General features: G+C 42.6%; 1 pseudogene; it reads right to left on the bottom strand.

Moving 5' to 3' along the window:
- The window catches only part of LOC116876851, a 45866-nt pseudogene extending 32060 nt beyond the window's left edge, over window positions 1-13806 (bottom strand).
- Window positions 13807-14142: the final 336 nt, after the last annotated feature.

A 14142-nucleotide genomic window follows, 5' to 3' on the forward strand; every position in this document is an offset into this window, starting at 1 on the left:
TAATCACTCTGGTCTTGCCCATGGACTCCAGCACATAATAATAATTTGTGTCAGTTAACATTCAATATCAGTCTGTCTCTGCTGCAGAGGACACTGTCTTGTGCCTTGTATTGTCCTGCAGTGAAGAAGTGGTTTAGTACAATAGTCAAAAAGAGCCAGCTGATCTGGGACCCTCCCCTACTCGGCCACCTCACCCTGTACCAGCTGTATGACCTGGACAAGTCACTGACCCTTTAGTACTATGCTTAACCTCAGGGATCAGCTATGCTTGGTGATAATAATGGAACAGAGCATTTAGGTGATGTGGGTTACAGGAGCTAACACGTGCTCAGATGTGAGGACACTGAGAGAGAACTTATACACACAGATACACATGTAGGCTAGCTCTTCTGGTTCAGGTTCTCTCTCTTTCACAAGGAGAATCAAAGTTTGCCCAGTATGATGGCCCATCTAACAGCTTCAATGAATTCAGAGCTCTATTTTCTGATGACATCATGCTGGCACTAACCCCCCCACACCTCCCAGCAAAAGGGCCTTGCTCCAATCCTAATTCATCATATCCCCTAGCATTCACTTAAGGAATTTCAATCTTAAACTTTCAGGGCCCATTAGTCCAGTTCAGAAAGCACAGACTTACTGTCTTTGGATGAACAGTAAGCCTAAATTCTTTGAGCTCTAGTTTCTTTAGTTGTAAAATGGACCAATACTAGTTGTATTATAAAGAGTTTCTGCTGCACTTACATATGTTTCTGTGGAGCCGATATGAACTCCTGCTTGGGTTGGGTCCTTCCTGAGGAGAAAAGAGAGGAAAAAGCCAGGATGGCTGGATTTTCCTCCTGAGGGAGCTTCCCTGTTTTCCCTCCTTTCCAGTAAATACCATCTGTGAAGTGTTCCACACAGGGCAGTAGAATGTTGAAGAGGTAGGGGCAATAGACAAGAAGGCCAATGGACTACAACTAAGAAGACTGACTATTGTTGTTTTACTGCATATCAAATGACTGTCAGTTTCTCTCAAGGCTTTGAAATGTAAAATTTGTTTTCTAGACTCAAGCAATAATATTTTCATTGGTTTTTGACAATTGTTTTTGTAGACTAGTCTTCAGGAAGCTTCATGGATTAAGTTTTTAAAAATCCTCTATTGTGTCTAGATAACTGTATATAGTTACTACCTCCTCAACAAGGTCTCTGTAGGGCAGAAGGCTTTTTTTTTTTTAAACTAATTAAAGCAGGGCACACGTCCAGCAGAATGATTAGAAAAAGGCACTTTTTCTCCAGCCTGAGGCAGCCCTGCTCCAGATATAGAAAGGAATGGGCATGGGATGGATTTTGGTCCCCACTGTGCCCTCTCACATAGGCACTTCCAGCAGGGCATGCTGGTTACAACAAACAGGCTGCAACTCCTGGTGTTTTGCAGGGGAGGGGAGTGTCATTATCGTTGATAACTTACAAGAGTCATCTCTTCCTCATTCTGATATTGTAGGAGGGCACTGAATTTACCAATTTGAAATAGTTTCCTCTAGTTTAGAACAGTCTCTTTCAGGTTCATTCAATCTCCTTTGGCACATTCCTCATCCCTTCTGTTTCTCTCCCTGCCTCCTGCTCATCCCAGGATGACACCACTACACACAGGAGGAGAGTTAGCTCTTATGGTCTTTCTGCCACCCTCTTCTAGCCCTTTGCTCTACTGGTCTCTGGAATTTGTCTTCATCCTCTGGATTGTCCTGTGCAACAACCAGCTGTGAACCCATAGCTACTGACTCACCCACACCTTAGGATGTAAAGTTTCCACCTGTCAGCTGCTCCTCCAAATGCCATCTGCTGCCTACTCTGGTCCCCTCAGCACCTTGACCCTCTTAGAGGCCCTGAGAGCCATCTGGGTCTCCTACATGTGCAGCCTGTGGGGAAACTCAGTGTTGGTTTGGATTGGTCTTTGCAGGTGCCTTCACCGTTGGTGTTGTTCCACTGTGGCCACATTATAGAAACTTGACGTCAGCGAGAAGTTTTCAGACTCTCCCTCCATGCGTTTTGATTTCTGATGAAGTATTTATCCTTTCTTGGATAAGACCCTCAGAGACAAGGGAACCAGAAAGCACCTTCACTTGCTCCCCACCATCCCACACCACACCCCAGGCATGAGTGCGAGTCTTTCTTCTCGGGGTGCGTGCACACTTTGCTGACTCCACATCACCCTTTTCTACATCAAGCACCTTTTGTGAAATTCTGTATTCCTAGTTTGCCAAGCATGCCTGACAAACTATGAACAGGAGGTTTGGAAATTCATAAAATCCCTTTCTTTTTCAATTAAATCTGAACTTTGAGCTCATTGTCTAATGATTAAGTAGAAAAATGAGCTTGTTCTGGGCACGGACACAATCTCTTTTCATGAGTGATATTTGTCATATTTGTCCAACCAGAGAAGGACTCCCGGTGACTTGACATGTGTGGAAGAATGAAACTATGCCAGCTATAGATTTTTAGAGCATCATCCTCACTACCGTTTTGATTATTTACTTAAAGCTTGTTGAGGGTTTTGGGTTTTCTTCATGTAGTTGACCTGATATTTTCTGCTAAAACAAACTCACAAAGTAGTGAAGAAATGTGATATTTCTTAGCCGGAAGGAACCTGGAGCAGACAGTCCAGAAAGGAAACTCTTCCAGGTGTGTGCCCACAGTGACCTTTTTGCCATGGCTTAAGTGACCACTCTTACTGTCCTGACCAGGCTCTGCTGGTCTGGGTGGCAGGTTTGGGACAACCCTTATTTGCCCACAAATACCAGAGTATATTCTTCTAGAGTTGACAAACACTAAGGAAATCCGAAGTGATCCAATAGTGCATTGAGACAATACAGCTTATTTGCTCGGGAACATTTCTATTCTTCTCTAAGCATCAGTTCTTTCTTCTGTGAAATGTGTTTATTTGCTGAATTTTTATGATGATTTCATGATTTCTTAGATAGACACAACATCTAGCATGTTATTTGGGAGCTGATGGAACTAAATGGATATGATTTTTTTTTTGTTCATTTCCAGCACGTTCAGCTTGAGCTTTTCATAATTACTTAATATCTCTGGGCACCTTGCTTTTCTCTGAGATAATCAGACCATCTCAACATATATAGTCTCTAAACAGGAAGTCAACAATAGGAAATTACGTCAAACCAGACATTCTGGACATGGTTGGAATGACATCTGTGTGGGTACAATTGATAGCCATCAGATTCCCTTTCTTCTTTCTTCTAATTCCAAGGCATTGAATAACAAGAAATACATAAAGTGCATAATACAGTACCTAGTACAGAAGGAGTTCTCATTAAAAATAGCTGTTATTATATACAGAACCTAGTACATAAGTAGTTTTCATTAAAAATAACTATTATATTCTTATCAAAATATTACATTATATTTATTTATTTCCTTTTTTAAAAAGATTTTATTTATTTATTTGACACACAGAGAGAGAGAGATCACAAGTAGGCAGAGAGGCAGGCAGAAAGAGAGGGGGAAGCAAGCTCCCCGCTGAGTAAAGAGCCTGATGTGGGGCTCGATTCCAAGACCCTGAGATCATGACTCTAGCAGAAGGCAGAAGCTTAACCCACTGAGCCACCCAGGTGGCCCTATTTATTTTCTAATTGAACTAAGCTCCTTGAAAGAATGACTATACTTTCAACTCTATCCATATAAACTAATGGATCCTTTTTCTTTGGCTGAGCAAAGAAAAACAACAAATCTGTGGACCCATGGACTGTAAATGCCAATTCTACCATTTCAGAATATAACTGCAGATTTTTGGTAATTACTCTGTAGCTTCAATTTAGGAATTAAAAAAAAAGACAACAGAACTACAGTAGATAGGAGTGATCAGTTTGTGATTGAAACAGTTAAGTGTTAACTCATAGGTCAGAAAGCAGGTTAAGGAAGGTCAGAAAAAAGATCAATTGTAACAAACATGAGAGGCTGAATTTTAGTTGACATGAATGTGGCAGGCATTTCTTTAGTATCTTTTAGTAAGATTTTGGATTGTGTCACTGCTGCGCACTTGTTTGTTGTATTAAAGAACATCAAGAACACAGAATTGTGTTAATCACAGTGTTGGTTCATAGAGTATTATAATTATTTATCTACACAGAGATCTCTTTATTTATTTTATTCTACTTAGGTGTCAGTGACTTACTTAAACAGGAGACAAATACCTGAGAAGCCCTGATTTAACTAAAGAACAAAACAGTATTACAAGTAAACTGCATGCTGCTCTCTACAAAGTTTATCAACTAGAAAAGCACAGAATTTAATGATAATCTCTCAACACTTGTCATGTTTCCCGTTTTGTTACTGAAGGAACAGGGCGCATCCTGTTCTGTTAGAGATGGGACCTTGGTGGCTTTGTGGAAGGTGAAATGAAAGGAACTAGATTTAATCTTCCCTCCACTCCCCAAATTATTTTACTAATTTGGTGTAAAACATAACACATTTATTTGACCATTTGGTTTCTTCCTTTTGATCCTGCAGATGAACTGTCCAACTCTCTTTACCTTGCCCCAGATGTTATGAGGCTGACCCCCATATCTGTGGTCTTCGTATCCTCTGGTGGCTGCTTGGGAGCAATCAATGGCAGCATTGGGAGGAGACTGGGAGTGGGAGCAGAATGAGCTCAGGGTTCCTGTCCTGACAGGTGGCCTTGGGCTGGCTGCATCCTCCCCCGGGGCCAACGCATGGTGCCATCTATTCCAGAGTCATGTTTATGTAACCAAGAGGTGCAGGTGGGAATGGCCATTTCCTTTCATACCAATTAACCCACTGGAGAAATTTGTTCCTTTCTCTCAGGACCCTGGATCTATAGGCTTAGAAATCTAGGGCCCAAGGAATGAATGGTTTTGTCAAGTGACAAGATTATGCTCCCTTGAACTTCAACTCTTACTGGCCGACATTCAGTGGAAATCAGAGCAAAGATGCCCAATACTGTAATCCATGAGTTAGCTCCTGGAGCCCAAAGCTGGGTAGAGAGATGTGGAGAGTTGATCCTGATGGGAAACAGAAGACATTCAGTAGATTCCACACTTTGTGCCCCCTCAACATCCATTCATTTCCTTTGAGTAGGGAGAAATCCATGCACCCAAAGAAGGGGACACAGAGTTCTAGTTGAAAGTCTATCTTCTTCTCAGTCTCCAGGTAAAGTCTGTGTGAGTCTGATTTTCCAGCAACCTTCCATAAAGGCTAGCAGATTATGTTTTCAGGTAATAAAAGTGCCAACAACCTTTCTCACAAACTGATCGCTTTTGTGCATCTGAATGTGGATAAAAAAGCGATAAGAAAGCAAGGAAGTTACAGTACAGTGTTAACAAGAAGACAGTATTTTTGCCACTCTGTATAGTACTTGGTATCTGTCCTACATAGAGAAAAAGACACATTCAGCCCAAGAAGTTACTCTGAGCTCTCCAGGATGAATTTGGCAGACACTCAGCGGAATTCAGGAGAGAAAACAAGGTTTGGTTTTGTAAAAGAAGAGAGTGTTTGAGAAGAGGGGAGAAAATTCACTAGGACAGATCCAGTTTTAGGCCTTTCTAACCATCAAATTTCATATGTTGTCTTTAAGTGCTCAATAATATGCAGTGATTTTTAATATTATGAAATGTGTGAATTGTATATAAAATAAATATAATTTGGCTAATTGAATTTAAATTATAAAAAGAAAACCAGGCAAAAACTAAGTAAATAAAATAAAATAAAATTCAAAAGCAATTTAAGGATTCTGAGATAATTTGGGGAATAAAGAAATGATCTAGAAAAAATTATCCTAATCCCAATGTTCAATGTTCAGACCTCTCCAAAGTTGTGCCTTTTCCTCTGCCCCAAGCTGTGTCCTTGAGTCTCTTTTGGGGGGCTTAACATAAAGAGCCCCTAACACAAAACAGTTAACATGGATTTCCAGGTGTGCAAGGCAATTTTTAGAATTATGATTTTCACAAGGTGACTTTGAGGTAAAACGTATCACTTTTCCCGCAGCATTAGTATGTGTGAGCAGCTGATAATGATAATGTAACTATGAAAATCATGATTCTGAAGATGTTCTTAGAATTTATTCAGCACTAATTTGATAACATGATGTTGTTGTAAGCTTATTGTGTCTCTCCCACACCAGATATGAAAGCACATGAACTGAGCCCAAATCATCAGGACATTTTGAGCACATATCTGTGCAAAATCTCATAGGCCTGAAGTCAAAATATCAGTCTCACATCAACAGACTTAACGGAGTCGCCACTATACTCGGTGCTATACATTCTAATAAGACCCTTCAGTGTTTTTATGGATCAGACATTTAAATAACCATTTGATTAGCAAATGTTTACTTAGGACAGGAGGACTGGCTGGCCTCTGGCTGGTTTGCCTTTGCTGTGTGTGGACAAAATGTCCTCAGTGAAACTCACCTCAGCCAGGATGAAAAGTGAAGGACTATAAAGTGGATTTACCCTCCCCTCCCCTGCCACCACTGCCATAGGGTTTTTGCTCCATGCACAAGGCCACTATCCTTCCAGCCATATCTCAAAAGCAGAATATATAGAACCATATTGAAAACTGAGATTTACATTGATGTGAGATGACTTCTTTGAGAATGCCCTCAATATTTAGCTATTTTCTCTCTAATTAAACTGTAATTGTCAGGTAATAAAGTCAGTCCTCGGTGGATTCAGGCACTGAAAGGTTATAACAAGAGGTAAGCATTCAACTGTATTAGGAATGGGGGAGACAAATGAAGGAATATCCCCAACACAGAACAAAGGTAGATTTCTTCTCCTTCCACCTCCACCCCCTCCCACACATGAGGGAGGTCTTAGCATTGAGTCAGCCCTCTACAGAGGGTGGAGCTGTTGGACTCCTTCACAGGCAGGCATATTTTAAACATAAATCTTCTAGGGTGCCTGGGTAGCTCAGTCAGTTAATCTTCAGACTCTTGATTTTGGCTCAAGTCACTGGATCGAGCCCCATGTTGGGCTCTGTGTCACGGGATTGAGCCCCGTGTTGGGCTCTGTGTTCAGTGCAGAGTCTGCTTGTCCCTCACTCTCTGCTCCTCTTGTCTCTCTCTCTCTTTTCTATTAAATAAATAAAATCTTTTAAAATATGTACACATTGGGGCGCCTGGGTGGATCAGTTGGTTAAGCGGCTGCCTTCAGCTCGGGTCATGATTCCGGGGTTCTGGAATGGAGCCCTGCATCAGGCTCCCTGCTTAGCAGAGAGGCTCCTTCTCTCTCTCCCTCTGCCTGCTGCTCTGTTTATTTATGCTCTCTCTCTATCTCTCTGTCAAATAAATAAATAAAATCTTTAAAATATATATATATATGTATATGTATATATGTATACACACACAAATCTTTTACCGCAAAAATAGGAGCTCAGGGATTCTGAAAAGACTAGGGGTTAATGAATCTGAGGGACCAATTTTCTTCAGATTATTAAGACTTTCCTTTCATTAGTTATTTTTTTTACCAATGTGATTAAGCTGTAATAGAACTTTGAATTTTCAGTTGAAAATAACTTTAATTCAGCTTCCTCCAGGAAGAGCTTCTTTTCTCCCATACATATAGGAGCAGAGGGTTTTCAAGAATTTGACTAAATTGATATGAAGGTAGTGAATATCGTGATTTGTTATTTGCATAATATTACCTTAATACAGAGATCAGTCCGATAATTTTGCTGGTCAAACCACCTCATTTTACAGATCAGACAACAGAGGTCCAGGGAATCTGGACCCCAAATTCCATAAGGGGCAGCATTCAGGGAGAAGCAGAAGGTGGAGCAACTCAGGTTTCATCAGCTTTCCTGAGGATCATGTCCCCCCACAGGCGTTGAGTCAGTGCATGAGGGTGCTGAGAAGTTAGTGAGGTTGTTTTCTGTGCCTCCGCTCACTGACTCTCCACTCATAACAAAGTAATTAAAAATTGTCAGGGCAGCAACTTAGAAACTGGAATCCGGAGATGACTTCCTGTCTCAGCTTATAACCCTTTTGTGGTAAATCTCCAGAGAACCCTTCACTTTTGAAATTATCTGCACAATATTCTATTTGTACATTCACCAAGGCAGATGGTCAGAATCTTAAATCATCAGTCTGTAACAGCACTATCCAGTAGAAATAAATATAAGCCAACAATTGAGACAAGTTAAAAATATGCCAACTGCTGCATAAAAGAAAGGTTAAAAAAAAAACAAATGAAACTATTTTTATTTATTCCAAGATATCCAAAATATTATTCTAATGTGCAATCAATATAGAAATTATTAAGGAGCTATTTAATCTTCTTTTTGTAGTCTTCAAAATAATGGTTTGTATGTTACACAAGCAGCCCATCTCAGCTTGGGCTAGTGGAACAGCTACCTTTCACATGCTCAGGAGCCACATGTGGCTAGTGGCTAGTGGCTACTGCATCAAACAGCACAGATTCTGCTCCATATGCTCCAGAAATGCTGTGCTACACAATCTTCAGAGCAGTCCCTCCAGACTGGACAGCTCCCTGGATCTGTGCCCTCCTGTGTGCATGGTGTTAGCCTTCAGGGTTCGGTGCAGTGGACCCACAGAAGGGGTGTTAACGAGAGTCAGGGTGATGAAAGCTGACCCCGGGGCACCCCAGGGCAACCCCAGGGACCCAGAGCCAGTGGAAATTGTCAGGCCTGGAACACCCAGAGAGAGAGAGCCCTTTTGTGCTGGGACCAGGAAAGCTTGCAGGTTTGTACAGTTCCCAGGCAGCACAGTAGTATATGTCCTTGTCGCTCTTCTCCAGCTTCAGTATCAACAGGGTACAGCTCTTGCCATCTGTGCCCCTCTTGGTCATGATTTTATCTCCTTTCAGGACTGAATCCATTTGCACATAAGACCCCAACATGACTCTAAGAGGAGCCTCTGGAGAGCCTTGCCCTTCTGGTGGTGGTACAAGTGGAGGTATTTGACTGTGATTCTCGCCCTGCAGAACAGGATGGCTGAGCTGCCCATGAGTCCCACAATCAAGGCTGGCTGCTCCAACCTGACTTCCAACAGGCTGCCTGGGAGGGAGACCATGATGAGACAGGGGCAGCTTAGAACCTCTGGGCACCTCCACACCTGACACAGGGGACAGAGTCCAGACTTACCTTGAAACAGGGCGCATAGGATAGTAAGGAGACCCAGCATGGCTCTGAGTCCAACCAGGTGGACAGAAGCCCAGGGTGACCTCAGGGCTGCACCTGCTGGGAGGAGACTGCCTGGGTGGGTGGCAGAGGACAATATAGGGTGTGAGCTGCTGCTTCCAGGTAGTGCCTGCAGATACTGGTGAGAGAAAGTGGAGAGGGTGGGGTCAAGACATTAGGGACAGTGAGGGGCAGGAGGCTGGACCAGGTCCAGCAGTTCCAGGGTCAGATACTCAGACAAGGCTTCAGGAAGGGTCAGCTGAGGAATGCATCTGAAATGAAGCTGTGAGAAGTAAAGGTAGCATTGAATTCCAACTGAAATGAAGGTTCTTTTTTGTTTGTTTGTTTTTCCAAGTAAACCAGGACCTCCTGGGTATAGTTATGGTAATTAGTTACACTAATGATAGCCTGTTGGCCTGGAGGGAAAAGACAGTGGGAAGACCAGGAAGGGGACTTGGCTGGGGCAGGGAGGTCTGGGTCCTTCACACCCACTACTAGACCCAGCTCCTGAGCTCCTCCTCTGGGTAAACACTGAAAGGCACACACGCTGAGCTCTAAGATTCAAGGGTCAAGTGTCCCAAAATGCAGGTTTTGAGGTTGTGCTGAGCTGGTGAGGTGTTGACTAGAATATTCTGCTAAAAGAATAATCCAGAGCCATCTTTCAGACCCTCAGCAGGTGTCTAGGGAAGTTGTGCTGAAATGTTAAGTGGAAAAGAGAGTGAGAATGGGGTGACATCTGCACAGGAAAACAACACGTAGAGCAGATGGCATTTGAATATAGAAGTGAACAATGTGGGTGGTGAGAAATTGGGTGAAATTGTCTCTTCTTGCCTTCTTTGTTTTTGAGATTTTCACCAATAAGAACATCTTACTTTGGGGGAGAAAGTCCACAGCCATCTATTCTTTTATGAAAATAAATTTTATTTCATATTATCACAATTCAACCTGTTTCAATTACTATTTGTCTTCAAACACTGCTGAAATTAAAGGTTCAACACACACTGGCCATGACCAGCCTTAGTGTTTAATGCAGTTTGTGCCAAACCTCTAGTCAAATACTCTCCTGGGTGATGTAGGAAGAATGTTAGGGTTAGAAATAATTCTTGAGACGTCTTTGGTGCAAGAAGATGATTTTATTTAAGCACGGGGACAGGACCCATGGGCAGAAAGAGCTGCACTGGGGTCATGAGGAGTTGCCCATTAATATACTTTCAAGTTGGGAGGGGGTTAGGGATAGCATAAGTCTCTAAGGAATTTTGGAAGCAAGGTTTCCAGGACCTGGAAGGGGTTAGCCATTGTTGGGAAATGGTCATTTATTACCATCTAATCAAACCTTAGTCACAAGACCCTTCAGATGTACATCTTTGGGCCATATGCTTGGGCGGTGATTACCAACACGCGTCTTGGCGGTTTAGAGATAAAGGAATTTTCCAAAGGAAAATTTATATGTTAAAGTAGATTTATAAGATCCCAGTTTTGGGGTGAGGGGGTTGGGCTAGGATTGCTTTTTTTTTTTTTAATTAACATATAATGTATTATTAGCCCCAGGGGTACAGGTCTGTGAATCATCAGGCTCACACACTTCACAGCACTCACCATAGTACATACCCTCCCTGATGTCCATCACCCAGCCACCCCATCCCTCCCCCCACTCCCACCCCAGCAACCCTCAGTTTGTTTCCTGAGATTAAGATTATCTTATGGTTTGTCTCCCTCCCGATCCCATCTTGTTTCATTTTTCTAGGATTGCCTTTTGCTCTTAGCAAAGTATTAACATCTAGGCAGTTGAGTCCCTAGAAGAATATCACTCTGTCTGTTTCAAGAACCTGTCAATGGGCTGTAATTAGTAAGGAAATTTAATAATTTTTCTTCTGCCTTTGCTTCCTACATCACTTCTGTCTTACAGAAATAACACAATTTAGTCTGTAGAGTGTGAGGTCCCTTAGTCAAAGGAGAACAATCCATGGATTGGGGAGTTCAGGGTCTCACAAGCAGGGGAGCACTCTGCCCCAGGGAATTTGGCCATGAGGAAGCTTTATAGAGGCTTAGAAGCAGCAAAGGGGGAATAGGCAGGGTCAGGTGGGAGGTCAGGGATTTCCTTACAAGGCTCGCAGGTCAGTCAGGAAATGAGGAGACACTATTTGGCTTAGGTCAGTTGGCTGGGGTTGCATAGTTGATCTTATTTAGAACAAGAAAACATGTCTGCATTTCAACGGGTGAAAATTGTATTCCTGACCTCATTCTCTTCCTGCTGTGGTGCATCTGTGCTCTTCTAAGTGGTGCTGAAAGGTCATATTTGTCTAAAAGAGACACATGTTTAAAAAAAAAAAAAGGAGGAAACTCTTGAACATCACAGAAAGAGTAGCACAGGCTTCCCCACCACCCTCATGTGGAGATTGGAGGGTCCTGAGCAAGACCCTATCATCTTCAGGAAGAGAGAAATCACGTGGCTCTTGAGGGAGCAGCACTTCTTGTTCCCCCAGGTCATGCCGCTGCTGCCATGATTGAAACTGCTCTGATGGCCCCAGACCTCAGCCCCAGGGGAGAGACAGGGGGTCAGAGCAGGTGTGGACTCAGGCAGACCCTGTGCAAAGAGCCAGGTGCTGAAGCTTGAACCTTTCACTGAAACTCTGAGAGGCTCCTGTGCTTCCTCTGGCCAGGGATAGCTCCCTTCTGACCCTGGGAGAATGTGAGACCTAATCCAGTTTGACTTCTTCACTATGTCACAGGGAATAAATTGGATGTTCATGCGATGTCAACTCTTAGTGAACTGGACAAGCCCAAAAAACTCAAAACAGGAAAGGTAGTCATATATTTTGATAACAAAACTATGGCTAAAGTATTTTTCTTTTAGCTTCAACTTATATCTTTATACAACACAGGGTGTGGATTAGAATTTAAGAAATCAGTTGTTTTTTCGTTAGATGAATGCTGCCAAGATGTAAGGGTCTCAAAATATGACAGGACCCTGAGCAGCTGAGGTGGGATTAGAACCCCCACCCCCTCCTCTCTACTCTGTGCACCTCTCATTGCATGGACCTGGCATTTCAAATTCAGTCACTACATGCAGAGCACCCACCACCTGTCAGGCACTGGCCCAGGCCCCCTTTGAAACATTAACCTCGGTTCTGTATCCCTGAAAAATGATAAAATTCTGTGAGGCACACACGTGTGTTCTCAGTCAACTGTCATACCAGTCGGGCTTCTTGGACTTTCCTCACATTGGATTCGTTTAAGTAGCTGAGAATCTGATAATCCTTGAACCAGCTTTATTAGAAGAAATTAAGATCTGTTATGTCAGTCTACATTTGACTCTCCAAAAAGGTAAATATGTGTGTGTTTGTGTGTGCATATGTGCATGCAAGCATAGCAAATTAATTTGAGAATTTCTGTGGTTCCTGAGACAAAAAAGTAGCCTCACCTAAGGTTGCCAGCTTTGATGGGAAAATACTGCAAAGTGCTGGGCAATATTTGGAAATAAACTACAAAATTATTTGAATCCGAAATTTGTGGAAATATAAATCAAATCCACAGTGAGTTATCATTCACACCTTTTACAATGGCTATTGTTAAAAAGAGTACAGATAACAAGTGTCATCACAGAAGATGGGAACTAAGGGCAGGGACTTGGGGTGACTGTCCTTTGCTCAGGGACCCCCTTGCCGGTGACAGGAGGCTGCCCCAGGAGCAGCTCTGAGAGCAGACTCTCCCAGGCAAGCTCAGTGTCTTGCAGTTCTGGAAATCCTGCTAGGACAGAGGACTCGGGGTTTCAAAGTTAAGAAATTATAAAACTGTCATCACACTGAAGCTGAAAGAGTATTCTTAAAACAAAAAAAGATAATAAGGGAAATCTTGGCCACCAGAAAGATAAACTCTAAATCAAAGCAATCAGAAGAATACAATATTGCCACTAGATTTTATTCAATCAGCACAATTTACCTAAGAGGTGCTGGGCAAGGGGAGAGACATCTTAATTTTCATCCTCTGGGCTTCGTATTATTAGTGGTAATTATAATTTGTTTATACATATATATTTATAAACTCATATAGATAGTGTTAAGCACCAAGATTTCAGCGTAAGAGAAAAATGCAAATACATGCTTTTTATGACTTAGTAAAAACCTTGTGATCTATAATTTGATTTCATTTCTCTAAAAATTACTCTTTTTTTAGCTACCCACTGAAAAAAGTGAAAGCAATAATAATCCAGATGTATGAGTACTCATAGAGTCTGTCTTTTGCTATCAAATCCATTTTTTTTTTTTACCACAAGTACCAGGGTTCAGATGAGAAATGACTGAAAACAGAAATAACACAATAGTAAAAGAATCAACCACTTCCATGCCCGCTTCCATACAGACCAGGTTTCAGGCTGCACAGAGCTTATGCATGACAGCTCTTCTCTATGGAATTCTTACCACCTGTAAGTGCAGGAGGAATCAGAGAGAATTTGAGAATTAGGAAATGGCCCCCATGCACCCCCTAATGAGACACTGTATCCAGACATGTGTCCCAGGGGACCCCCAGCTCCCTCACTGGCACTGGAGCTGCTCCCACAGACCTTCTGAGTCCCTGCCCCCACCGCTACCCCCTCCCTCACCTTCCTCTGTCCCCATGATTGTGTCCATGCTCTTTCTTTGTCTTCTGTCCCATCGCTGCCCATTCCTCTGCGTCTTTCTCTCTCCAACTCCTGTTCTAGCTGGGTGTCCTTCTGCTTTCTTTCTCTCCCCCTCCCTTCTGTCTCCCCCTGATCTCTCTCTCTCTCTCTTTCTCTCTGTGCCTCTCTATATGTCTCTCACCTGTCTCTGCACTTCTGTTTCCCAGTGTCTGTCTGCCCATCTCTACTCCCTAGCTACTTCATCTATTGACATCTCTCTTACCTATTTTGCAGCCTATCTTTATCTCTCTACCTCTCTCTGTGGTCACAGCAATTTTCAGTTCTATGTCTTTCCATCCATGTCATTTCTCTCCCTTCTGTTGACCACTGTC

Source organism: Lontra canadensis, unplaced genomic scaffold, assembly GCF_010015895.1.
Source record: "Lontra canadensis isolate GAN:19392208 unplaced genomic scaffold, GSC_riverotter_1.0 scaffold48, whole genome shotgun sequence".
Lineage (NCBI taxonomy): Eukaryota > Metazoa > Chordata > Mammalia > Carnivora > Mustelidae > Lontra > Lontra canadensis.